The 25858-nt window shown below is 36.8% G+C and overlaps 1 protein-coding gene across 1 annotated transcript in view; it reads left to right on the forward strand.

Moving 5' to 3' along the window:
• Positions 1-25858, forward strand: part of LOC126370007 (sodium bicarbonate cotransporter 3) — a 109602-nt gene that overhangs the window by 28047 nt on the left and 55697 nt on the right. The window contains exon 2 of the mRNA XM_050014637.1: positions 14252-14294. The gene's annotated coding sequence lies outside the window, so the exon portion shown is untranslated. The remainder of the gene's footprint in view (positions 1-14251; positions 14295-25858) is intronic.

A 25858-nucleotide genomic window follows, 5' to 3' on the forward strand; every position in this document is an offset into this window, starting at 1 on the left:
CGCGTGCTCAAACACAAGTGTACACGTGTTCAAAATGGTACGTCTGCCTTCGATGCGTGCTCGAATCAAAAGAACCCCAATGAAAGACAAACACGCCTTTTTATACCCTTTCTCCTAGTGTTGCCATATGAGGGCAACACAAATTCGCACAAAATTACGGAAAACCTAACATTCGACCATCCTGACGTCGTGCATGTCCTCATGCACGTAGACAAAACGTCTAATGTTCAAACCTAACATTCGGCGGGCCAAGTGATTCCACACTCATCGAGAACAGTTACAAAGCTTCACTTAAAATCTAAAACTACAACGACATATAATCACATTTACGGGGTGAAACATCAGCTCTTCTTTCTAATCATAATATAAAGCTATTCAAGTTGTCAATAGTTCGCAAACCCTTCCTTCTCACGAACCATTGCAAAGCAATTGAGTGTGAACCTTCTTTCTCACACTTGTAATTATCGTATACAAACCTTCCTTCTTATATACGATAATTAAAATAATCATAATATAAAGCTACTCAAGTTGTCAATAGTTCGCAAACCCTTCCTTCTCACGAACCATTGCAAAGCAATTGAGTGTGAACCTTCTTTCTCACACTTGTAACTATCGTATACAAACCTTTCCTTCTTATATACGATAATTAAAATAATCATAATATTACAAAGCTATTCAAGTTGGCAATAGTTCGCAAACCTTTCTTTCTCACGAACTATTGCAAAGCAATTGAGTGTGAACCTTCTTTCTCACACTTGTAACTATCGTATACAAACCCTTCCTTCTTATATACGATAATTAAAATAATCATAATATTATAAAGCTATTCAAGTTGGCAATAGTTCGCAAACCCTTCTTTCTCACGAACTATTACAAAGCAATTGAGTGTGAACCTTCTTTCTCACACTTGTAACTATCGTATACAAACCCTTCCTTCTTATATACGATAATTAAAATAATCATAACATTATAAAGCTATTCAAGTTGGCAATAGTTCGCAAACCCTTCTTTCTCACGAACTATTGCAAAGCAATTGAGTGTGAACCTTCTTTCTCACACTTGTAACTATCGTATACAAACCCTTCCTTCTTATATACGATAATTAAAATAATTGTGAACCCTCCTCACAAAATTGAAAGTCACCTTAACTAAATAGCTATGAGCCCTCCTTCTCAAGCTATTACTAAATACACATCTTACAGTTTCATCCAACAAACAGTACCTCTACTTACTTTCTTTTGATTGTATATAATAATGACACAATCAGTCATCTTCATCACTACTTTCTTTATCATCATTAACGTGAATCCAGGGTGACATTCGATTTGTTAAATGAAGTAGTCATCAATCCCAACAAATTCAAACTCAAAAATATGTTTATTCAGTAGGTAACATTGTTACACTTTGAATCGTCAATTTTTACATCTTTAAGGGATTCCCGAACTGACAATAAAGTATAATTTTGCGTTTCGCATACTATTTCGTTCAACATAGGATTAATTTCCGCATCCATCTGAAGTCCAAACATTACCTCAGTCCGTCCCGTTGTCTTCCGACGGGTGTTGTTCATGCCCCATTGGACTCTACCTATCTTGTCATCCCAGACGTTCTTGTCAAAATTAAGATTTTGCGCAGTTAACGACCCTAACATCCTGCGATTACACTGCTCTACTTGTCCATTGGACCTAGGACTTGCAACTGCGTTCAACACGTGTCTAATACCTTTATCCGAGCAAAACGTTTGAACACGTACGATGTGAAGAAAGTACCGCGGTCGCTAATAATTCGATCTGGGTTTCTGAACGTATAGAAAATATCTTCTAATTCTCGCGTTGTTGTAACTGTTTTTGGTATTTCTGACTGGCCTGATTTTAAATTTCGTAAAGGCATCTACGACTACCAATAGGTAAGAGTTTTCCTCTCTTTGATCGCACAAAAAGGTCCAAGGTGATTGATGTACAGGGTGTGAAAAGGCACCTCGACTTTTCGTTTACGTGGAATAGGCCCTCATTTGAATTAGTTTTCTGTTATGTACTTTAACCCATCTGCATCAATATCAGTGGTAAGAAATTCCCGAATGCGACCCAGTTCACTATCACCTAATTGAAGAGTCTACAACCTGTCCCCCTCATTGATTGACATAACCGTCGGGTAAAGACCAGCGTCAATTTCCATTGAACTAAGATCCTCAATTGGGTTCCGAAATAGAAGGTCCACGTGCGACATTTTCGTGCCAGCACGATATTCAAAAAGCAAAAACAGCCACCAGCGGGCAATACGTCTAACCAAATCGCGTTTGGAAAGCATGGAGCGCAACGCACTACAATCGGTCATGATTTTGAAATTCTGACCCAGAAGATAAACCCGAAACTTTTGAGCGAACTTACTACCTATAGCAAGAGTCTCAAGTTTATAAACCTTTTCTCTTCTGGAGATGTCTGGCGACTATAGTACGCTACGGGATGGTAGGTGTCGTTTCCATTACGTCGCTGCATCAATATTCCACTGACGCCCACTTCACTGGCGTCAGTGTGCAACTGTGTTTCGGCGGTCGGGTCGTAAATGGCTAAGATTGGCCTATCTATCAGACTACTCTTGAGATCAACAAATGCGGCTTCTTGTTCCTCAGTCCAACACCATTCCACATCCTTCTTGAGCAACTTATTCAACGGATGTGATAAAGACGCGTAACTCCTTATAAATTTTCCGAAAATATCCTACTAGTCCCAAAAATTGGCGGACGGAATGTGGACTGGTGGGACGAGGAACATCAAACACTGACTGTGTCTTTTTGTCAGCCGGCCGCACCCCAGCAGCGCTAATATCATAACCCAAATAGTTAATAATTCTGCTGTAAGAAATTACATTTTGCCAAATTCAGAGTTAGGCTTGCCTTTTCTATCAACTGTAAAGCCCTTTCTTACCTATCCAAACACTCTTCTACATCCTTTTCGTAAGTTAATACGTCATCGATGTAAGCAGTAGCTTCTGAGAACCTAGCGGAAACCAATACCTTATTCATCAGCCTTTGAAATACAGCTGGTTCGTTAGCCAACCCAAACGGCATACGATTAAATTCATATTGGTCGTCTGGGGTGATAAAGGAAGTTAAGGGTTTCGATTCTTCTGCAATAGGCACCTGGTAGTATCCAGATGCCAGATCCAAAGTTATAAAGTAGGCCTGCCCCACTAATCGAGCAATCTCGTCTTCAATCACTGCCATCAGGTACCTTATCTTAACTGTCATTGAATTCAGAAACCTATAATCAACACAGAGCCTTTGTTTACCGTCCTTCTTACGAACCAACATAATTGGACTCGCATATTCCGATAAAATTTCTCGTACAATCCCCGCATTCATCATCTCACCAACCATTTCTCTTACTTGTTGTCGTTCCTTGTGCGACAATATGTAAGGCCGGTAAACCACAGGACGCTCATTATTCAATTCAATTTTCATTTCAGTCATATTTGTACATCCCAACTCCTCTAATGATTGCGCGAAGCAATGTTTGTATTCGTTCAAAATGTTAAAATAGACGTCGTTTATGTGGCTCTTCAAGCGTTTTTGCTAAAGTTAACATCTTTAGGCCCTATACCTAAATGCTCGCCAACGAGGTCTGTGGGTGATGTACAAATATGATTGACAATCTGAACTCTATTTCATCCACCCATAATATCACCTTCATCAATATAACAAAAGCTGACAATGGGGTAATATGAACAAAGAGCTGACCTTCCTCTACTTTGTATAACCCGCCGGCTATCGTGAATTCTCGGTTTGGCTTCCCCACGACTCTTCCGCTAAGCCTAACATATCAATTAATCACAACATCAGTACGAGCTCTGATAATCGCCTCTCCACTCAATCTTGCGCATGAAGCGGAGACGACCTTTACACTCGCAGTATCACCACTACCACCGTTAGCAAAAGGGAATTCATCATCATAATAAAACCTCAATTCGTTGGCATTCTTGAATACCAGCACCTGCTTCTGTTCGGTGAAGGACTGTCCTACTAATATCGGACAATTGAGCAGATTACTGTCAACCACGTGACACAAAACATCCGCACTAACACCGTCGATGCATAAATTAACCTGTGTCCTGCCCATGGACAAAATAAAATTACTACCAAAACTTTTAATGGAGTCGGGGGTTGATCACAAGTCTACCCCAAAATCAGTGTCGTTGTTTGTTTTATGAGCGAAACTTCGCTACCGAAATCTATAAACGATATCATAGAGGTGTCATTTACCCTAACTGTATTGAAATATTTTGAGCCCGACTTAGAGGTAAGTATGCGCATGATTTTAGGAATGTTACCTAGATTATCACGGTTTTCAAAAAAAAAGGGACTCTGCAAGTTTCCATTTTATGACCGAACCTACGACATCCTGTACATTGGACCAGAGGTTTGGGGCATTTAAGATACGGGTAACCTTTTTCCCTACAGTTAAAACAAAATAATTTGTAACTTGAATTTTTTTTGAAGTCTTAACTGATTTATCCCTATTGTCATTATTACTTCCCGCTGTGGATTCAGTCGACTACTTTGTTTTATTAAAATGAAAGCGATCGGGCGGCGGTTGGTTCTCTTTATTACTCATCAGAAAATGGAGTTGATCAGGCTGCGTACATCGTAACGCTTATCGCTGGATCTAATTGTCTTGTCACTTAATCCATGGATAATGCAGTCCACGGCTCGTTTCCCTTCGATGTCACACCGGTTCACGATGGCTAATTCTTCATAATAATAAACCTCTAGCGGTTCACCAAACCTACTCTTTCGCCTAAGCGTATCCTCCAGGGATTGGCCATAATCATGTTCAAAAGGAAATGCGTCTAACCACTTTTGCTGCCATTCTGCCCAGCTGTACAAAATAGAATTGAAGCTTTCATACCAAACTTTGGCCAACTCCTGCAGTTTCTGCATTGCGAAGTGGATAACGGTTGTTCTCATCCCATCCGTAAACAGTGGCACACTCATTAACTTTCTTTAACCAAGTATCAATCTTTTGACTTTTCGATGAGGGTCCAAATTCGGGTAACATGGTTCATAATACTACTGGAAGGATGTGATGTGGCGACTGCTGTCGGATTAGGTTAAGATCTTAAGTTAACTAATGATTCAACAATATTAAGAACATCTTTAGATGAAAATGTAGGGCTATCTGACCTTTCTATTCCCTTAGCTGCCGACGAACGTCGCACCTCCTGCCCTTCGCCGCGACGTCGTTGGCTGTGTCGCTCGTTGTGCCGACGCGTGAAGCGACGTCTCTCTCCGGCTGCACTCCCGGCTCTCTCTCCGGCTGCGCTCCCGGCTCGGCTCGGCTCGGCTCGGCTCGGCTCGGCTCGGCTCGACTCGTCTCGGCTCGTTTCGGCTCGTCTCGGCTCGTCTCGGCTCGGCTCGGCTCGGCTCGGCTCGTCTCGGCTCGGCTCGGCTCGGCTCGGCTCGGCTCGGCTCGGCTCGGCTCGGCTCGGCTCGTCAGTCGTCTTCGTGGAACGATCTCGTCTTCAAGAGGCATAATCTGGAACTCGAAAACATTGGAACATGTAAATATTCTTCAGATAACCCTATATGTATATATTTATACAGATATATTTCCAAAGTAAAATATCTCAAAAACGGTGTATCCTGATTAACAAATATGGATACGATCCCACTTCTGAAATGTAATAAGACCACGGTAACATGATCATTAACTAACATACGCATACCTGGATATACATAAAGCTGCCTCAGGTACATGCTCTATAAATAAAACAACCATTGAAATAATAAATAATAAGTATATTGGTTACTTACTCTAAATTTCCAAAACGCACGCGTGCTCAAACACAAGTGTACACGTGTTCAAAATGGTACGTCTGCCTTCGATGCGTGCTCGAATCAAAAGAACCCCAATGAAAGACAAACACGCCTTTTTATACCCTTTCTCCTAGTGTTGCCATATGAGGGCAACACAAATTCGCACAAAATTACGGAAAACCTAACAACATATTCTTATTTTATAAACAAATCTGGGTTGTTGAATATAAATAGCACATTATATATCCTCGTAAGGCCCGGATTTCCAGACACAATAGTTAAACAATGGGATTTGGATTTTAAAAGGACTTTGGGCCTTACGACCATATTGAATCGAGAGCACCTTCTTACCCGACCGCAGGAATACAAATATAGGGTTATGTATATATACTAAGTAATTAAATTCCTTACCTAGTTATATCTTCTCTTCTGCGCTCTAACGTGTTACCCAACCTGAATAAAAAATAGGCGTCTTTTTTTAGAGGACGAATGTCGCGTTATATAACGTTTGAACACGAAGGGACAGACTAGCAAATATAACAAGTTAGGTCACATGCCTCTGAAAATATCATATGAGATGTACAGGGTGTTAGTGACATCGTAACGAAAACTTTGACGAATAATTCAGACCTTGTTTCTGAGTTTATATGAAGTGGAATTTTCCGTTGCAAAAGTATGGTACTGCACTAAAATTCCATGAATTATCCGCCCGGAAATTCCACTTCATATCAACTCAGAATCGTCATCAGAATCATTTCACTGAGTATTTGTTACGGTGTCACTAACACCTATACGTACCCGTATGGCTACTTGTATGTACTTGTATAAGTGACATCGTAACGAATACTAAGGGGCGTGATTCAGTCCATTATCCAGTGGAATTTTCCATCGCATTGAAATAAGAAGGTTAAACGAAGGCAAATCAAAGCACCATCTATATTTTTTTTTGGGAACGTAGCCTGAAAAGTCTCTCATTATCGTAATTTAACTTTCTAATACCTATTTCCAAGCACGCAACTTTTATATAGGTAGGTTTATCTTGATAAAATAAAAATACTTTAGGTTTCTAGATAGATAACGCGTCTGTGGTTTTTCCCATAAGCCGTTTCCATATCTCATATCACGTTAAGGTAAATAGATTTTATGTAACACTTTTTACATAAACATCCAATTTTCTCCATGCGTCAAAACAGACTGTGTGTTATATAAAAAGTACAAAGAACAATATACGACGAAGCAAATTGATATACAGGGTGTTAACTTTGATGACTGATTCAGACCGTGATTCTGAGCCAAGCGAAATTGTCCGTCGGAAAAGTGGGGAACGGAAAATAATTTAAAAAAAACCCTAAAATTGAAATGAATTTTTCGAGACGAAATTCCACTTGTTATCAACTCAGAATCATGGTCTGAATCATCCCCTCAGTATTCGTTACGATGTCACTAACACCCTGTATAAACTCCATCTTATCTGATCTCATACGTATGTAGGTTGCAAAATTGTCTCTACCACAGCGTAAATAAATGGAATTCTCTTCAATACCTTTTAGACCCTGTCTTCAATGAGAATTACTGGCATGACTTGTGTCTGATTGTCATAATTATTAAGTGTATTTAATTATTATTCTGACTATTTCTGACTCCGTGAATCAGAATTAGTAACCACAATCAACAGAGAGGACCATCTATTTGGGGTTTTGTGGTGGATCGAGGTCTTTTATTATCAAAGATTAAGTATTTAATACAAGAAAAGATTAAGAAAGGATTTAAGGTTGCCTGGAAGAGATTGCTACCTTAGCAATAAGGCCGCCTGTTGTACTACCCATTTAATTATAATACTAATGTATTTTTAATGTGATTCAAGTGCAATAAAGAGTTTTTGTATTGTATTGTAAGTATTTATCATCGCATCTACGATTCTTAAATCCCACAATCTAGCGAGCTTTGTTTATCAAAGGAAGCAAAAAACTTACCGTGGTGATTTTTGTATTAAAATTACATAACGTAGCACTATATGCCTTTATGCCCGTTAAGTTGGCAGAGGTGCATATAGTTATACACCACCAGTCCTCGTCAGCTGTGTTTAAGTCCCATGTAATAGGAAGTGAGCTTCTTGCCAACAACCGGGCACGAATTCTGGAAACCAGGTGATTTTATTATTTATGAGCCAAACATGAATACCTATGACGTATAAAGTACCTACTTATCCATAAACGCCAGTTACTTTGGATTGATATCGCTTCGTCGGAACAGACGGCGCTTATCAGAGTTTTTCTTTCATTTGAATTTCAAAGGAATTCATCTTTCTAACATCCGTTACAGAAACGAGATGCTTATCATAAAATCAACAGACAAAAATACTGCCACTCATGTATGTATGTATTGTACAGGGTGTTAGTGATATTGTATCGAATACTGAGGGGGTTGAATTTGCCTTTCAACTGTTTTGAAGACAGTAGTTAAACAAAAACTTTACAAAAAAGGTTATTATAAAGTTAGTGATTATTTAGAAGATATGAATGCATGGGATTAACTGTCTGAGAACTGATATAAGGCAGCTAAATTACTCAATTGTATACCAATCATCATCATCATCATCAGCCCATTAACGTCCCCACTGCTGGGGCACGGGCCTTCCCTATGGATGGGTAGGGAGATCGGGCCTTAAACCACCACGCGGGCCCAGTGCGGATTGGTGGTTATTAACGACTGCTAATGCAGCCGGGACCAACGGCTTAACGTGCCTTCCGAAGCACGGAGGAGCTCGAGATGAAAACTTTTTTTTTTATGTATACCAATATTTTATGTCTATTTTTAATTTTTTTAAAGAACGTCTAGGGCCCTGTGCCGTGGTTTTTCTTGCAGCTTCTTTTCCCCGGCTATACAGGTTGTGAGAAGCTGCAGTAGTTTTCGGCGGATGAAACGTTCGTTATGTAAAATTGACGATTCAAAGTGTAACTATGTTACCTATTGAATAAAGATATTTGTGAATTTGAATTTGAATTTTGTTGATTCAGACCACGATTCTGAGTTAAAGTCAAGTGGAAGTTTCCGTCGCAAAATTCATAATTTTATTTGTGTTTTCTATTCTATACTTTTGCGATGGAAAATTCCACTTGATATTAACACAGAATAATGAGCTGAATAATCCCTTTCAGTATTCGTTACGATGTCACTTACACCCCGTAGAAGTAAGTACAGGTAGCCGTACAAGTACATTATGGTTACTAGTGACACCGTAATGAATTTTGAGGAGGATGATTCAGACCATGATTCTGAGTTGATAACAAGTGGAATTTCCTCTCGGAAAATTTATGAAAATTTTAGTGTTTTTCTCATTATTTTCAGTACCATACTTTTGCGATGGAAAATTCTGCTTGATATCAACTCAGAATCAAGGTTTGACTCACCCATCAAAGTTTTCGTTACGATGTCACTAACACCCTATATAGCTGTCACAACCCAGCAGGACTTAGAGCTGATATCTAGTCACTAATAACAGTAAATCAGTCGACTTCGACCTTTAAATTGGCTATTACACGATCCATTCTCAATTATATTGCCTATTTACTCCCTTGGACACCTTATTATGATGTTACCTACTCTGTAGTACCCGACTTGTACTAAAAATACCTCCCAATATCCCTGCGCAATGGGCAAAGGCTTGTAGTTACTCGTGGTTGCCCTTCCGTCGTTACATTTACTCACGAACACAACAAAAAGCAAGGAACAAATCCCATTCTCAAGTGATGCTCCGTTATACAATATTATCTCTCTCTATTTAAGAGCTGCGCTCTTGTCGGTGGAGTAATCGCCATTCCTCTCTTCTTCCCGCCAAAACCTTCACCTCCCGATACGACACGACCTGCACCTTCTCTTTTATTTGTTTCATAAATGTTATCCTAGGTCTACCCCTTCCTCTCTTCCCTTCAATTTTTCCTTCTATAATGTTTGTTATAAATGAATCGTGTCGTATCAGGTGGCCAATCATAATAAAAAGTGACACCGAAAAAAAAGTGCTGGAAAGAGTTGAAGAAAAGAGAACCATATTGAAGACTATAGAGAACCGGAGAGGAAATATGATACAATATTATGCGGCAATTAATTTTTATTTGTAGGTAATCTTCTTTCCTTTTCCCGAGAGTTTCTTTTTTGAGCCTGGTTGCCCAGTTGGTAGAACGTTAAGGTCGCAGGTTCGAATCCAGCACAGGCCTAGACCAATGATTGTCGAATTTGTTTTCGAATTCATATTTGGATCATAAATGATTATAACGTGCTCAACGATGAAGGAAAACATCGTGAGGAAACCTACATTCCCGAGAAATGCATTTTCGGAGGTATGTGGCCTAAGATGAATTCGTAAACAAATTCGACATACATGGGTTTAGGCCTGCACAGGGATTCGAACCTGCGACCTCAAAGTGAGAGGCACGCGTTCTACCAACTGAGCTACCACGGCTCCACGGTACGGGTAGATAATTATATTTGTATTGACATGAATTCATTACTTTAAGAGCTGGGCTTTTGTCGGGGATGTCTTTCCAGATTTGTCGAGACTTTGCAAGTTCCTTGACCTCCTTGTATAACGAGACGTCAGCCTTTCTTTTATTTGGGCTAAGTGACTTCATCTTGGCCTTCCTCTACACCGTTTACCCTCTATCTTGGCCTTTAATTTGACTGTTACTGACAATGTATTTTATATTTTCGAATATACATAAACTGTCCATATCTCCACGTTACGCTCCACGCGAGGAGCTCGGTGGCGCAGCGGTAAACGCGCTCGGTGTGCGATTGTTGAAGTTAAGCAACTTTCGCAAAGGCCGGTCATAGGATGGGTGACCACGAAAAAACAAAGTTTTCATCTCGAGCTCCTCCGTGCTTCGGAAGGCACGTTAAGCCGTTGGTCCCGGCTGCATTAGCAGTCGTTAATAACCATCAATCAGCACTGGGCCCGCGTGATGGTTTAAGGCCCGATATCCCTATGCATCCATAGGGAAGGCCCATGCCCCAGCAGTGGGGACGATGATGATCTCCATGTCGCGACACCATGACGCGACGTCAAGTTCAATTTTCAAGTTACGATTCCATGACGAGGTTTTGTTGACAGGCCCTTACAGTTAAACAAACACGTCCTTCTCGTCGATTCTATACCTATTTCTGTCATCCGTTTACCTGGAACCTAATTTTTTTTACCTACTTTATATTGCGGATTCTTTCCCGAAACCGTTCCGAAGATAAATTCCGTCTAAAATATTCAGGTCAAGTGGTGTGTCGATTCCCCATCAGGGTCATCCATAATTCTCTTCTTCTTTTATCGTGTGGGTTGTGAGGTTCAGTACCAACCTCATCAACCCTGGGTTACTATTAAGTCGCTAAAGGCCCCATGTAACGACTACTTACTTACATCAGTAAGTCTTAGGATCATCTTACTTTCGGACAATCAGGTGATCAGCCTGTAATGTCGTGACCAAACTAGGGACCTAATTATTGTGATATTTCCCCACCGGGAATCGAACCCAGGACCAAAGCTGCACCACTGGACCACGGAGGTCGTCACACAATTCTCTGAAAAGAACCCTTGTTTAGCTTGTTTTAGCATTTTAGGAACGTTTCGACAATATTGTTAAGGTGAGTCAATTGAGTTTTCTCATTTACGGTTCTGATGTTGGATAAAGGGAGTGAAATATTTTACTTATTTATTTTGTGAAATACTTATCTACTTATTCCTATTAAGTTTTTCATCTTCTCGCGTCCATCCAACCATCATCACGGGGCAAGTTGTCCGGATGAGAGCCCTCAGCGGTCCTCATTTAATTTTATCCTTACCTTGAGGGTAGTCTAAATTCGTCACTGAAAAGTACTCTATGAGCCCTACCTCACTAGGACACTTTTTCTTCTGTTGTAAATGCTTCCTCACTTTCATGCGCAATCAAAAAGACACCAGCGAGGTTAAAAAGGCCACATATTGATATTTGACATTTGTTTGCATTGCGCACTTACTTTTATATGCGCAAATGTCAAATTGCAATATTGCTTTTTTAACTCCCCAGGTGTCAATTGCATTGTTGGTGAAGCGACCATGGTAGCGCCACCATCGGATAATATATATTATAAAATATGGTCTTTTATTGAAATGGATATTTTTCCAAAAGAAAACTAAAAATAATCGACCCACACATTGATCCTGATCGCTATAATGGTACGAATAATGGAAAATAGTACTTATTTAATCAATTTTTCATTTACGTAGGCAGATAAGCTCTTTGCAAAAAATGTTTTAATCGGTTAAGCTTTTAAAACAAGTCTAAAAAGTTTATTTGTTTTAAAATAATTAAAACTGGATTTATAATAACAACAGCTTTCTTCATCAAGCGGATAGAATTTATTCATTAAGTAAAATTTAGAATTTAATAAGTTTTATTTTGCTTTATAGAATCATCTCCCTAATATTATGCCGTTCTTCACAGGGTCCGCTAACCTTATCTGAAGATTTGACAGGTTTAGTATTTTACAGTAGCGACTGACTGCCAACCCACGACGGGAAAACCAGCCCAATACAATAAAATACAATGGAATTTTGTTAAATAGAATATTTTTTTATTGAGAGTTATTGAGGACATTATGCTGCAAGTTCATTGAAGACTTAATAAGACACGACGAATTTATTAAAAACATCATAGAAGGGAAGTTACAAGGAAAGAAAGGAAAGGGAAGACCAAGAAGAGCTTATATGGAACAGATTAAAGAGAAGGTGAACGTCGTGTCTTAAAATTAAGGAATTGGCCTTTGATAGACTAGAATGGAGAATGCTAAACCGACAAGAGCGTGGCTCTTAAATTAGTGATGGTAAAGAATACATTTTGAATTTCACTCTGGCCACTAAATACTAAAATAATTCATTGCAAGTTCCTTGACTCGTGTTCCTTCCTTGTTATTTTTTTTGAATCAATGACAATATGCAATGACAGTTAACTGTTCCAAGTGTTTTATACCTTCTTTTATTTAGGCACAGTATAACTTCTCTATGTATTTTGGAACAAGACTCACATGCACAAAATGTTTCAATGCAATTCCTATCTAGATGTTGGTACCACTAGAAATACTTACATGGAACGTTATCCGCCCCGCTCGATACAGGGCGTCTAGACTAGAGTATACACATAAAACGCCGTGGTAGGACCTAGGTCATGACCTGAACAGATTGAAAACTGTGACTACATTTTACACTCTGTGAAATAGGAATAAAATTAAAACAGATGAAAGCGAATGAATTAATTTGGGAACTATTTGCAACGATTATGTCATGTAACAGAATTAGTAATTACGCGGCTCAAAACAAAAAATAAGCGTTTTTTTTTTGTAGTAAGACCAATTAATGATACTTGTACGGTCACGAGTACTAATATGTATACACTTTGATACCATGTCACATTAACTTTTTTCACAAATTAAACCGTCAGTCTCGTTAAATGTCAAATGTCAAATATGATAGTGCGACAGGGTTCTAAAGTGGGTACATGATATTACTCATGACTGTACTAGTTGGTACCATTTTAAGTCTTTAGTCCAACTAAACTAGCCGGACCTTTAGGTAGGTGATCTTTAGGTTAGGTAAGCGGACCATGTGAAAAACGAGATAATGATGAGTCTACCTAAACTAGCGGCACGTGTTGACGGCTGTTTGGACGTTTGTCCCGCTCATGAAGTTTCGTATTAATTAATAACAACGTTACAGAAGCAAATAGCTGTACTTTATTGTGTTCATCAAGTTTAGTATCACATTGACGGACTGAATATTTGTACTTTATTATGTAAAAAGAGCCACCATAGCGTGCCGCTAGTTTAAACAGATAAATGCCCACATAACATGACCTTTTTCGAGGGAAATTTATGTATTCAAAGCGGTGGGTGAAGTGAAGATACTTTGAATATGTAAAATACAATTGTAGTGTAAGGATTTGGATAGATTATGTGGGTAGATTGACATTTGTCTGGAGCACATACGTCACTAAGGCAGTCTATGGTCGAACGTCGTACAGAACGGACGTGTAGTGCTGTAGTGACTCGCTATGTACATAGATAATATATGACGATATAATTCGGGATTCTGCAATAATCAACTACTGGATTCTCACTTTGATAAGTAAAAATGGAGCTGATAATAATATTTATAAAATATTTATCGATGTAATTTCATAGATCACCATAACTTCATAGTTATTAGGGTCAATTTACCATGCATGCTGCGAAAGTACATAGTCTATACACGTCCCACTGCTGGGCACAGGTCTCCTCCCAATCTTCTGAAGGGTGTATATATTCCACCACGCTTCTCCACTGCGTAACTCTGTAGTAACACACCTACTATGAATTTGTGACATACAAACCCCTCGAGTTCCAAATTTTGTAATACTAATAAACCCTTTTTGTTTATTTCAGGTGTATTCTACATGTGAGGAGCAACACAAGGGAACGCCAGCAGGTAAAATTACATTTTCATACCTCAAACCTGAAATAGTACTGTTTCTTTATTCATGAATGTTAGCTCGACAAGCTTACTTGATGGTAAAACCCTGTTTTCACTCTAATATAGTGAGATTTTTGTAGATAAGTAAACAACACGAAATAAGTAGATAATGGCCCCGATTCCTGCAGACACCTCCTAGTTTACTTTAAGTTATACCTGTCGCTTTCTTATCCGCCGGATGATTGACAGCTCTTAATTTTAGGAAGAATGAGTAAATGATTGAATAACCCGGTCGAATCAAAAAGGTATCTCGCTGGTATGCAAACCGTTTGACGTGTGCTGTCAACTTAATTATGTCGGGTTATTGGCCAATGTAAAATTTTTAGACGGTTGTTTTAGATTTGTGCTTAAAATTGTCGATTACCCGTCCCTTTCTTTTTCGACGGATAAGAAAATGACACATTTAATTTAAAATAAAATAAGATGGTGTTTACAGAAATTAGCACCATTGGTCGTACTAACCTCGGGAAGCACTCGCCGATTGCCAGGGCTACTCGAACGATTATCGAAATAGCTCATGAAAATCCGGACATACATGTTCGTTGGCGGAATTCACTAATATTAGTCTAAAGTATTTTAGTAAATATATTGCAATACATTGTCGATTTGGATTATCTGTATTGACTATGTATAAGTACATAAACTGCCTATATACGTCCCACTGCTGGACACAGGCCTCCCCTCAATCAACCGGAGGGGGTATGGAGCATACTCCACCACGCTGCTCCATTGACTATGTATATCTGAAATAAATAAGTAGGAAACTTCAGTGCGGTGTCGCGCGCGATAACCGTAATCCACATAGACGAATTCATACATAATAATTATTTGTTGAAGTACATACCTACGAAATATATTCTGTAACACAGTATAGACAGTTAGGCATGAGAGAAGATTCTCGTTTTTCATCTCCATATAATGTCTTTGATCGTAATCACGTGAATATGTTTTGGGATGTTTTAATAACTCAAGTGTAACGCGGGGGGGATCACATTACTTATTTTCTACGTAATGAGTTACCAACAGAATGGAAAAGACTTTTATGAATGTGTTCATGGGCTTGTAAACAGTTATACTCGTAATCATGCATTTTTTTTTATTGAATACTAAAGTACTTGTTTTTCACAGGGACCTGAAACTTCTTTTTTATTATTTTTTTAATATATTTCTATAAAAATATCTATACAGAACTGTGCCTAAAAAAGTATTATAATTATGAAGATGCACTGTAAAAACTTTTCTCAATTATTTTTTTATATTTAAATATTCCTGTAGCAATCGCCTGTAAACGCCCTTAGTTAAACAGTTGTTCCGTGGACTTTCCCCCACTGACCTTAGCAATGTCTTCTGAATTTTACATAAGTCTAAACAACAGACTTATTTTTAGGGCAGACTTTCACGTTTATAAAAGTATATATCACGTTTATAAGTATATAGTACTATATAGTTTGGATAATAATGCCGATAAAGACATGGAATGCCTCTAGTGGTCATGACACAAAAATATATACAATAAGTACGTTTCTATAACATGCTGGCTACGTGAGTACAAAAGATGTTACGACGATAATAATAATATATTTATCTCTTTTTAACTTATGACAGCTCGTATTAGTGCGAAAGACCTAACCTATGACTTTCTTTCGTCTTAAATACACTCCGTATATTCGAATACTCGGTCTTTACGTATATATTAGTGATGAAGAAAAAGGAACCTTTATTAGGTGTTTTTGGTATAAAAATACGTAGCGTATTTGAATAAAGCTTTTTTCGTTAGTTTTTCACGAGAATACGGCTTGCTTGATGTATATTTATTAGACCTTATATTTGTATACCGTTTCAGACTGATTTTTTTTTAAATAAGAAAAGGGTCTAAGCAAAAAAGGTTTTATTCCGATACATTCTCTGGAGCTTACTGTAATGGATTATAACTTTAATAACATCTTAGTCTACCGAGTAGTGCTATTGCGGTTTGGTTAAGTATTTAGGTTCATAAAAATTCTTACAATAATTCATTTAAATTGAAGGATTCATATTAATTTATATTCAGATTATTATTATTTTTTAGTAAATTTCGAATTCATATTTGAATTAGATTACATGCTCAGAAGTGAACGAAGATGTGGCGAGGAATGTATTATTTTTATAACCTTGCATTATTTAAGGGCACTTTAGTAAAATGGTTGCTCCTACTTCGAGCACAAAGGTCAACTTGGGGTGTCTATTCACTCACTGTCGTTTGATCTGGAACTTTCATTCATTAACCATCCTCGGCTAGATAATGGCGGTTGATGCTGTTAGTCCTCAATTACATTAGAGAGCAAACTACAATCACGGGAAGTAATTTGATTAACGCACTCGCTTTCATTACTTCACATTTATGCTGAAAGCAAATATCACTATCGCAGACAGGTACAGGTAGTATAAGGTCGATTTTTGTTGTCAATTTTTCTGCTTTTTACTTGTAGTACTCCCCAGTTCCCATCCTTTTAGGGATTACAGGTTTGAACTTATGTCGTGTATAAAAATGTTGAAAGCAGATACAGATTCTTACGAACCGTACGCGCTCTCATTATTTTCAGTTTTGTATGGAATTATAAGTCACTCAATGAGCAGTGAGTGACATTAGGTATCGAATTAAAAAAAAAACATAAAAATCTAGGCGCTTACCATTATGTTCCTTATTTAATCTTGAATATAATTCCGTACAAAACTGAATATTTACACATACATAACGTCACGGCGTCTTCCCATGAAGGTAGACACTAACAACGAATTTCCATTTGCTACGATTCCGACACACCATGCAGGTTTGAAACCACTAAGTACATCAACCACTACACCGGTGGTTGATATAAGTACTCGGTTGCTGTCAACCACCAGGTTGACCGGTGTTCGGTGGTTGATATACGCGTGTATATAGTTTCTACTCCCGTACTGCGGTGATCAGAGCCACAAAAAAAGTTAATATAGATTCCCGTAGCCCGTCAATGTCATGGTTCATTATTTTTATCTGCAGGTTTACTTAAGCTCAACGGCCTTAAGTGGGTTCTGACCTTGCCCCATGAACTTTTTACTGTTCCTGATACCTTAAGGCGCAAAATCGTTTGCCCTTTACACACGGAACTGCGTCAAAAATTATAATCATCATCTCTCTAGCGTTTTTCCATTTTTCACCCTATGATTTGACAGGTTTTTTACAGAAGCGACTACCTATCTGACGTCAAACATTAAAGTAGGAGTTAAAAATGCAATATTGCTTTATGACTTTTTTGTTCACATTGCGTACGATGACGAATACTAATATTATGTATACACTTTGAAACCATGTCACATTAATTATTTATTTTTGACAAATTAAACCGTAAGTCTCGTTAAATGGCAAATATGATAGTGCGACAGACCGACTAAAGCGGGTAAGTACATGATATTGCTCATGACTGTACTTAGGTACTTTTATTATGCGCAAATTGCAATATTGTTTTTAGACGAATTGCCTCAATGTGACGTTTTTAGACCCCTGATAACACACAGTTCTTCAAGTTATTATAGTAGATTTACACTCACATTAGCATCATTACAGATATAATTTTATAGGCAAAATTCACGTATTTTTTGAGTTTCTTAAAATTATTATCATTTTTTTTACTTTTGTGATGGAAAATTCCACTTGATATTAACTCAGAATCATGAGCTGAATCATCCACCTCATTATGCGTTACCTGCTATGCCACTTTCACAATGTACTTATACGTACTTACAGGTAGCCATACTGGTATGTATGGTATTAGTGACATCGTAACAAAATCTTTGGGGGATTCAGATCATGATTCTGAATTGATATCAAGTGGAACTTCCTGTAGATAAAATTATGCATTTGGTGTATTTTTGAATTATTTTCAGTTCCATACTTTTGCGACTGAAAATTCCACTTGTTGTCAACACAGAATCATGGTGTGAATCATCTTTCAAAGTTTTCGTTATGTCACTAACTCCCATCATTGGACAGAACTCACAGGCATCAAAGGTTCATACTTTTACAAACTCAACAAACATACAATCGCATTTCGAAAAAAGTCGCGAAATTAGTTATTTTAGTAAGTACTACAATAACTTGAAGGACTGTGTGGTACCTCCAACAGGTGCCCTTGGTAATAATCTACAGCATTTTCATAGCAAAAATACGTCCCACACTAGAAGACGCTTCGTAACATGACGCCTGTTGCAAAACTTGATAAATGGAGGCATTATGTGCGAATATCAGCAACAGTCGTACAAAATTACAGATTGAGGGTAATAAATTATTGTGGTGAAAACGAGGTTGAATTAAGCGATCCTTAAGGAATAAACAGTCTGTGACCGGGAACCGACTGGAATGTAATTCGGAATAGGTATCGATTTTAGACGGGACTGGAAAAAATTTGAAGGATGTACGATGTTAGTGATATTAGGTATGATACTAGAGACTCGATCCTCACACTTCGCCTAGGAACCTACAATGTTTACACTACCTATATACTCGAGTAAAGTAGCACGCGCGGACTGTGTGTCTCGGTCAGGGATGTTAGGGAGATCTGTAACCGTAACCGAAACTATCGGATATAAAAAAATCATCCGTAACCGAATCCGAAATAAAAGTTTCGAATAATATCGGATAGGGGCGGAGACTCCGCTGCCAGTGCCGATAGCGCGCATTGTTTGTTATCATTTTCTTTTGTCGTCATAACATATTATATAACTTGACGTTATAAATAAAACCACTTTAATACCTATTTGTATTTTACTTTTGAAATTCCTTAAAAAAATATATTCGTAACCGAAATTATCCGAAACTAACGGAAAATCCGAAATAATTTATTTACCCATATCCGTAACCTTATTAATAAGTATTCTTAAATCCAATCCGAATCCGAAATTTCATATCAATAACATCCCTGGTGTCGGTCGCACGCACGGGGTCAGACGGCACACGCGACATGTGTGGTGTGTTATGCCACGGTAAGAATGAAATCTTTGTGTGAACTCTCCGAGCTGTAGTACAGTGATAGATTAGCTGCCCCATCCCAATCCGATCACCTATAAAGTTACTTTTATATCAAGTGAACATTTATTCATAAATATGACTTCTTTAGCCGTGCTCAGGTGGCATGCTAAGAAAGCCGTTCGTTCGGTCGTTCTGGGTTATCCAAAGCTACAGGTTTGAATCTTCATTCGATTCTGATTTTTTGATCTTTCTTTGTCGTGGCGCTAGTGTCGCAGATTCTGCATAGAATTATTATATAACGCGTGAAACAAATAGTTCCACAAAAAATCGTAGACTTCTTCATTCTGGAGTTTGGTACTTCGTTATAAACTTTGCATTTGAACATAATCCATGTTCCGAATTGTCATTGATCAACTTTTGATACTTTACTTTCAACGTTACTTTAGCTACCGCAATATGCTGCTTCCGAGTGTATTGGAATTTCAAATAGCGATGATGATCTTCGACGTCTGCTCAAAAGCAATTGAGAGAAGCAGTTCATTCCAACGTGATGGGGGACTATGAGCTAATGACAGTAATAAAAGGACATGTGTTCAGAATTGTCTGTTTTTAATGATATTATAGAACAAAAATGTACAAATAAACTACAATTTCCATTTCAGTAATGTACTGTATTCTTCTTCTATCGTGTGAGTTGTGATGTGTCAGAGTTATTAATGTTATTTTTGAGTCGCCAAAAGTCCATGGCTCATGTAACGACTCCGAATATAGGGGACAAAGCACGGATCATTTTACTTTCAGACAATTTAATTGAGTGATTAGTCTGTAATATCCTATACAAACTAGGGATCACGAAGTTATTTTTGTGAATTACGTGATTTTCAGGCTTCTGTCAAATCTTCTGTTTAGGTAAGCTATAACACTAGGGAGATAATTAATATGTGATTTGAACCCGGTACCTCCGGATCTTGAACTTCACGCTCAACCACGGAGGCCATTTCGCACTGTACTGTACGGTCACGAGCATTAATATGTGTACACTTTGGTACCATGTCACATTAACTATTTTGACAAATTGAACTGTATGTCTCACTAAATGTCAAATATGTTAGTGCGACAGAGTCCTAAAGTGGGTACATTATATTGCTCATGACTGTACGTTAACACGTTTACTGTGTAACTGAAAATTAGACATCAACCCCTCACGTCCCAAGTAGCAAACAAGAATTGTGATTAAGTCATATATGTCTAAACTTTAGCTAAAGTGAGATTTATCCAAATCAAATAGGACTTATTAGGACTTCATAAATTCTTTTCCTTCTTTAATACTATATAGTTTTCAACAAATCCTACTTTAGATAATTTAGAATACACAAAACCAAGTTAAGTATTCTCAAAACTATTTAGTCTTATCTCAGCCTACTGTTAAGTCTAAAAGTATATTTTTACTTTACTCAGATTATTTGAAGGCTCACTTAATACTAAATTGATTTACTGAAGTATCAGTTTAGTCTTGTAAAGTAAAAAATGAATTGCCTAGATATACTTAAGGCAATTTTAATACTAAGCTTTGAGATTAGATTAGTTAAGATTATTTGTTGCTCTTATACAAGACTGTTTTATTCGTTTTTGACTACAATAAGTAAAACATAAGAAAAGTCTATTCACTGGACGATAAAATCGAAATAGAAGCAAGCAGAAAGATGGACGAAGTTCAAAAAGTAAAAAGATCTGGTGGTTTTCGAATGCAGAAAATTAAATACAGAAAATTAACCTGTGATAATGCACATCCTACTGTTTTTGTTAGCGATGCGATATCTTCTTCATTGCTATCAATTTTTTCTATCGATTAGTATAACACAATCATTCAATTTTGTCAAAAAAATCGTAAGTTCCTGTTTTTCAATTCCGAACCAGCGTGTGGCGGCCCAGGTACCTACGTCTCACACAAATCTCAAAAATGATTAAACTAGTCTAACCTAGTCTAAGCGCACGGCAACACTACACCATGAAAAATCGAGTTTTATATTAAAAACCTGCTAAGTTCAAATTTAAAAGTAGGTACCTATTAGTCTAATAATAAATAAATACTTTTCTTTCTTCTTTCATTCTTTCTTTTAATAATTTTAAAAATGTACCTATTTTTAACAAAGTTTCATTGACAATCATAAACATATCTATTTTAAGTTTTATATATGGTAAAATGCATTTAAAGTGGGCATTAGATTCGCTTCCAATATTTTTTTAGCTTGATAAAGTCATCGGGAACTTGGTCGCCATTTTTAACAATAATGTTTTTGGTGGAATTAGAAACTACCGTGCACACGCACGTCGTTAATCAAATTGCAAGGGTTCTTCGTGTATACAATATTCAACGGATACTCGTTAATTTTTACAAAAATCACATTGGCAATTAGAAGCGCGGTGATCGTACCAACTTTGCGTCAGCGAACCATGTACCTAAGAGAATGTATGCGCGGTGACTCGTTAGCAAATTGAGTTTGTTTGTAACTAAAAAACTTTGCTAACGATAATATTGAACTTGGCTCTCATTTCACATTTATGTTTTTGATTGGATATCATTACTTTTTGTAGGTAAGTACATCCTCGTAACGCGTGGGTCCTTTTAAAAGGACAAATTCAAAACTAAAAGTCGACTTTATAAAAATAAAACATTTGAATACCTATTAAACTTGTTTAAGATTCACGTTAAGTTAAAAAAAATATATGCCAGTAAAATGGATGAGAGTTGTGTTGTATCATGGGCGAAAAGCTGACAACCTATCACCGCTAAACACATGTTCCAACTTGCTTACCTACCCTCATAGTACTTGTCGAATGTGGCATCAAGTGGTTCCATGATCACTTAGTGCTCTGCCTACCCCGATAGGGCATATAGGCGTGATATGTTATGTTAAGTTAATCTACATACCTACCACAAAAAGACCGGCTGTCATGAGTTTTGATTACTTACTGATTCTTACATCTATAGTTAGGTACAGGCACTAATTAGGTATTTATGTTAAGCGTTCATAATAAAATCTAATTATTTAAAAGTTGCTAATTTTTTTTTCCTTTGTATTCATCTAATTACCTATCTGCATACCAAATTTTAACTGTCTAGGTCATCTGCAACTGGGTTAGAGTTTTGATCTATAGGTCAGTCAGTCAATGATAAAAATGAGGATTTTTGGATATTAATATCTAAATAACCGTTTGAGATAAGCTTATGAAATTTAGAACACATATGTATGTTGCAAGTCTCAATATATGAGCCAAATTTGATACGTTTATGTGATATAGTTTTTGATTTATGAGGGGGTCAAAAGTGGCTCCAGATGGTTCGTGTAATATTACACACGGTGCGGCTCGCCAGTTCTATTTCTTGAACTTGGCTTGACACGCTACCGCGTGTCTAGATACTTTTCTTTCTTCTTTCATTTCATTATTTCTTTTAATAATTTTAAAAATGTACCTATTTTTAACTAAGCTTTATTCACAATCATAAATATATTTTAAGTTTTGTGTATGGTTAAATGCATTTAAAGTGAGCATTAGATTCGATTCCAAAAGTTTTTAGCTTGATAAAAGTCATCGGGAAATTGGCCGCCTTTATTAACAATAATGTTTTTGGTGGGATTAGAAACTACCGCGCACACACACGACGTTAATCAAATTGCAAGGGTTCTTCGTATATACAATATTCAACGGACACTCGTAAATTTTTACAATAATCACATTGTTTCCGTTGGCAATTAGAAGCGCGGTGATCGTACCTACTTTGCGTCAGCGAACCATGTAGGTAACCTATGAGAATGTATGCGCGGAGACTCATTAGCAAATTGAGTTTATGTTTGTTAGTTCCATTTCTGATAAATATTAAACAATTAAGTAAATCACATTCCTATCCAAGTAAGAACTTAGCATAACAATATTGTTTATCTTCCACGAGTCGAAAAACTTACCTCTTAAACAAACATACTTTCCATACGTTTTAAAAGCTCGTTCGATTTTAATTGTTACTTGTTACATAGCTAATTCTGGCACAAAATAAACAAACATGATTTTACGACAATACTTCACTAAATCAAAATAGAGGATAACTTTAGATATAAGAGTTTTAAGTAGGAATTCACTAAATACTTTTTGTCTTAAGTGGGTATACTCCTAGACAATTGAAGTAAAATTTATCTTAACTAGTACTTGATGAAGTGCAACTTGACTTTACTTTTCTAAACTGATTCTTACGAAATCAATTGTTTCTAAAGTCTTAATTCATTTAGAAAAATATTACTTAACGCCATTTTGCACTTACGGGACGAAAACAAGTAATTTTTTTTGACAATATTATCGTCAAAAACTGAAGTAAATTAATATAATATTTCTGTTGTAGTAACAATTACTGGGTTCAGCTGTCACATATTAATAGAAAATGAATTTATCTGTACCATATGTCACCATTTTTTTTATTTGCTGAATAATCAATACAAATTTTATTATTATTTTTCTGGTATATTCAAGGCCCTTCTGTTTTTTAACACTTTCTATCGATTTTACACGAGAAACAATCATGCGTTTATAATTTCCTGTATGTGAAACGGCGGAATAACCTTTTGTTAAAATAACAACTAGTATTTTAGTCGCCATTTTCTTACAGACTTCATTTCTTGTGTTAATGTAAATGTTCGCCATTATATTCTAAAATAAAGACGCGTGAAGTAAAAATCGTTTTAAGTATGACCTGAAGTTTTACTTCGTTAAGTTACAATTGACTCAGTGCAATTCAATCCTATAGTCTTAACTAAGTATTGTAGATATCTTCAAGTATACATTCTTGGTATTAAGTGATACTACAAGAATTCTAAGTTTAGAATACGCAAGAACATTGTCTAAAGTAGGGTTTAAGTCTGACTTAGCGTTGTCTTAAGTCTGTCTTGTATAAGAGTTAAAGTATGTGCCCACTTTTACTAAACTGTGTCTTCAAGATATCTTGAGGGATATCTTGGAGACATATAAGACTTATCCAAGACAAGGGCTTGATTTAGTCTACTTGCCTTCAAGATATCTACAATTCTCTTTTAAGACAATCGGTTGCTACTTGGGGTGCAATGTTATTTTTCGATAAACACATTGGAATTTATGTATAAAAACACAATATGGCAAGAAGAAATGTGCCCCACATGTGGGACATGCACGTATGTATCAAAATTAAAGCCTCATATGTGGTTCATACACAGTGAACGTGTTAATGTAGCGTGACTTCTGTGCATAAAACAAGGTGTAAATGGAACGTATATATGTAGGAGTGTTTGCTTTGATACGAGACCATTATTTACCAGCGCAACATGTGAATGTTCCTTTTACAAATTTATGAATCGGCTGGGTGTTACTAGAAGTAAGCCGAAAGCGCATTAGGATTCTTCCGCTGTCCGAATAGGGTAGTTTCCAACTGGTCAAATCAGTTACTTTTTACTAAACCTCAAAACACGAAATTATGAGTTTTGTTTTTATTAAGTAATTAAAATTTTGTTTTTATTAAATTAAATTAATAAAATTGTTTTTATTATGAGTTTTGTTTGATTATAAGTTATGTGTTACTCCGTGTTTTATATTATACATTTGTTTTATATTTGTTACTGTGGTGTCCCTATATAATAAACGTTTCTTTCTTTCTTTCTTTTTTCTTTCAAATTACTATGGAATTTGTATAAAAAAGCAACCTGCGACGTTATCGAAATACGTGACAAAATGTCGCATTTATTATTTACATTTTTCCTTATTAAAATTCATAAATAAGTTAAATAGAAAAAAAAAGAAAAAAAATTGTCATCTCTAGAACTGTCTTTATTTAATCATCAGTTTTGACCTTTGACCTAGGAAACAACCTATTTTTTTTATGGAATGATATGGTAATATTAATTATATTACCTACAAGACAGATAATAGATATTTTCTATTTGCATATTTTGAAAAACTCAGCGGGTATTTTCACACACTGGATGATATACGAACTTTTCAGAGTAAACAAAACAAAAATGGACCTAATCATCAGATGATTCTGAGGCCTATACCCAGCAGTGGGTGGATACAGGCTGAGTAGATACCACACACAGAGAAAATCACACAGATTCTGTGTGATACTGATTATAATTCCATCTACTATCACCTTCTATCTACTATCACCTATTAGATAGTAGGTGATACAGGCTGAGTAGATACTCAGCCTGTATCCATCCACTGCTGGGTATAGACCTCCTCTCTTTCACGCCATCCTTTCCGGTCCAATTCTATACAAAAATTAAAATGCGCTTTCAGCACTAATGTTTATACACACATACATTCACGCCCTTAAACTCTCTGTGGAGTAACACAAGTAATAAAAAATCCCAAGTAGCAATCAAGAATTGTGATTAAGTCATATATGTCTAAACTTTAGCTAAAGTGAGATTTATCCAAATCAAATAGGACTTATTAGGACTTCATAAATTCATTTCCTTCTTTAATACTATATTGTTTTCAAAAAATCCTACTTTAG

This window comes from Pectinophora gossypiella, chromosome 1 (genome assembly GCF_024362695.1).
Source record: "Pectinophora gossypiella chromosome 1, ilPecGoss1.1, whole genome shotgun sequence".
Lineage (NCBI taxonomy): Eukaryota > Metazoa > Arthropoda > Insecta > Lepidoptera > Gelechiidae > Pectinophora > Pectinophora gossypiella.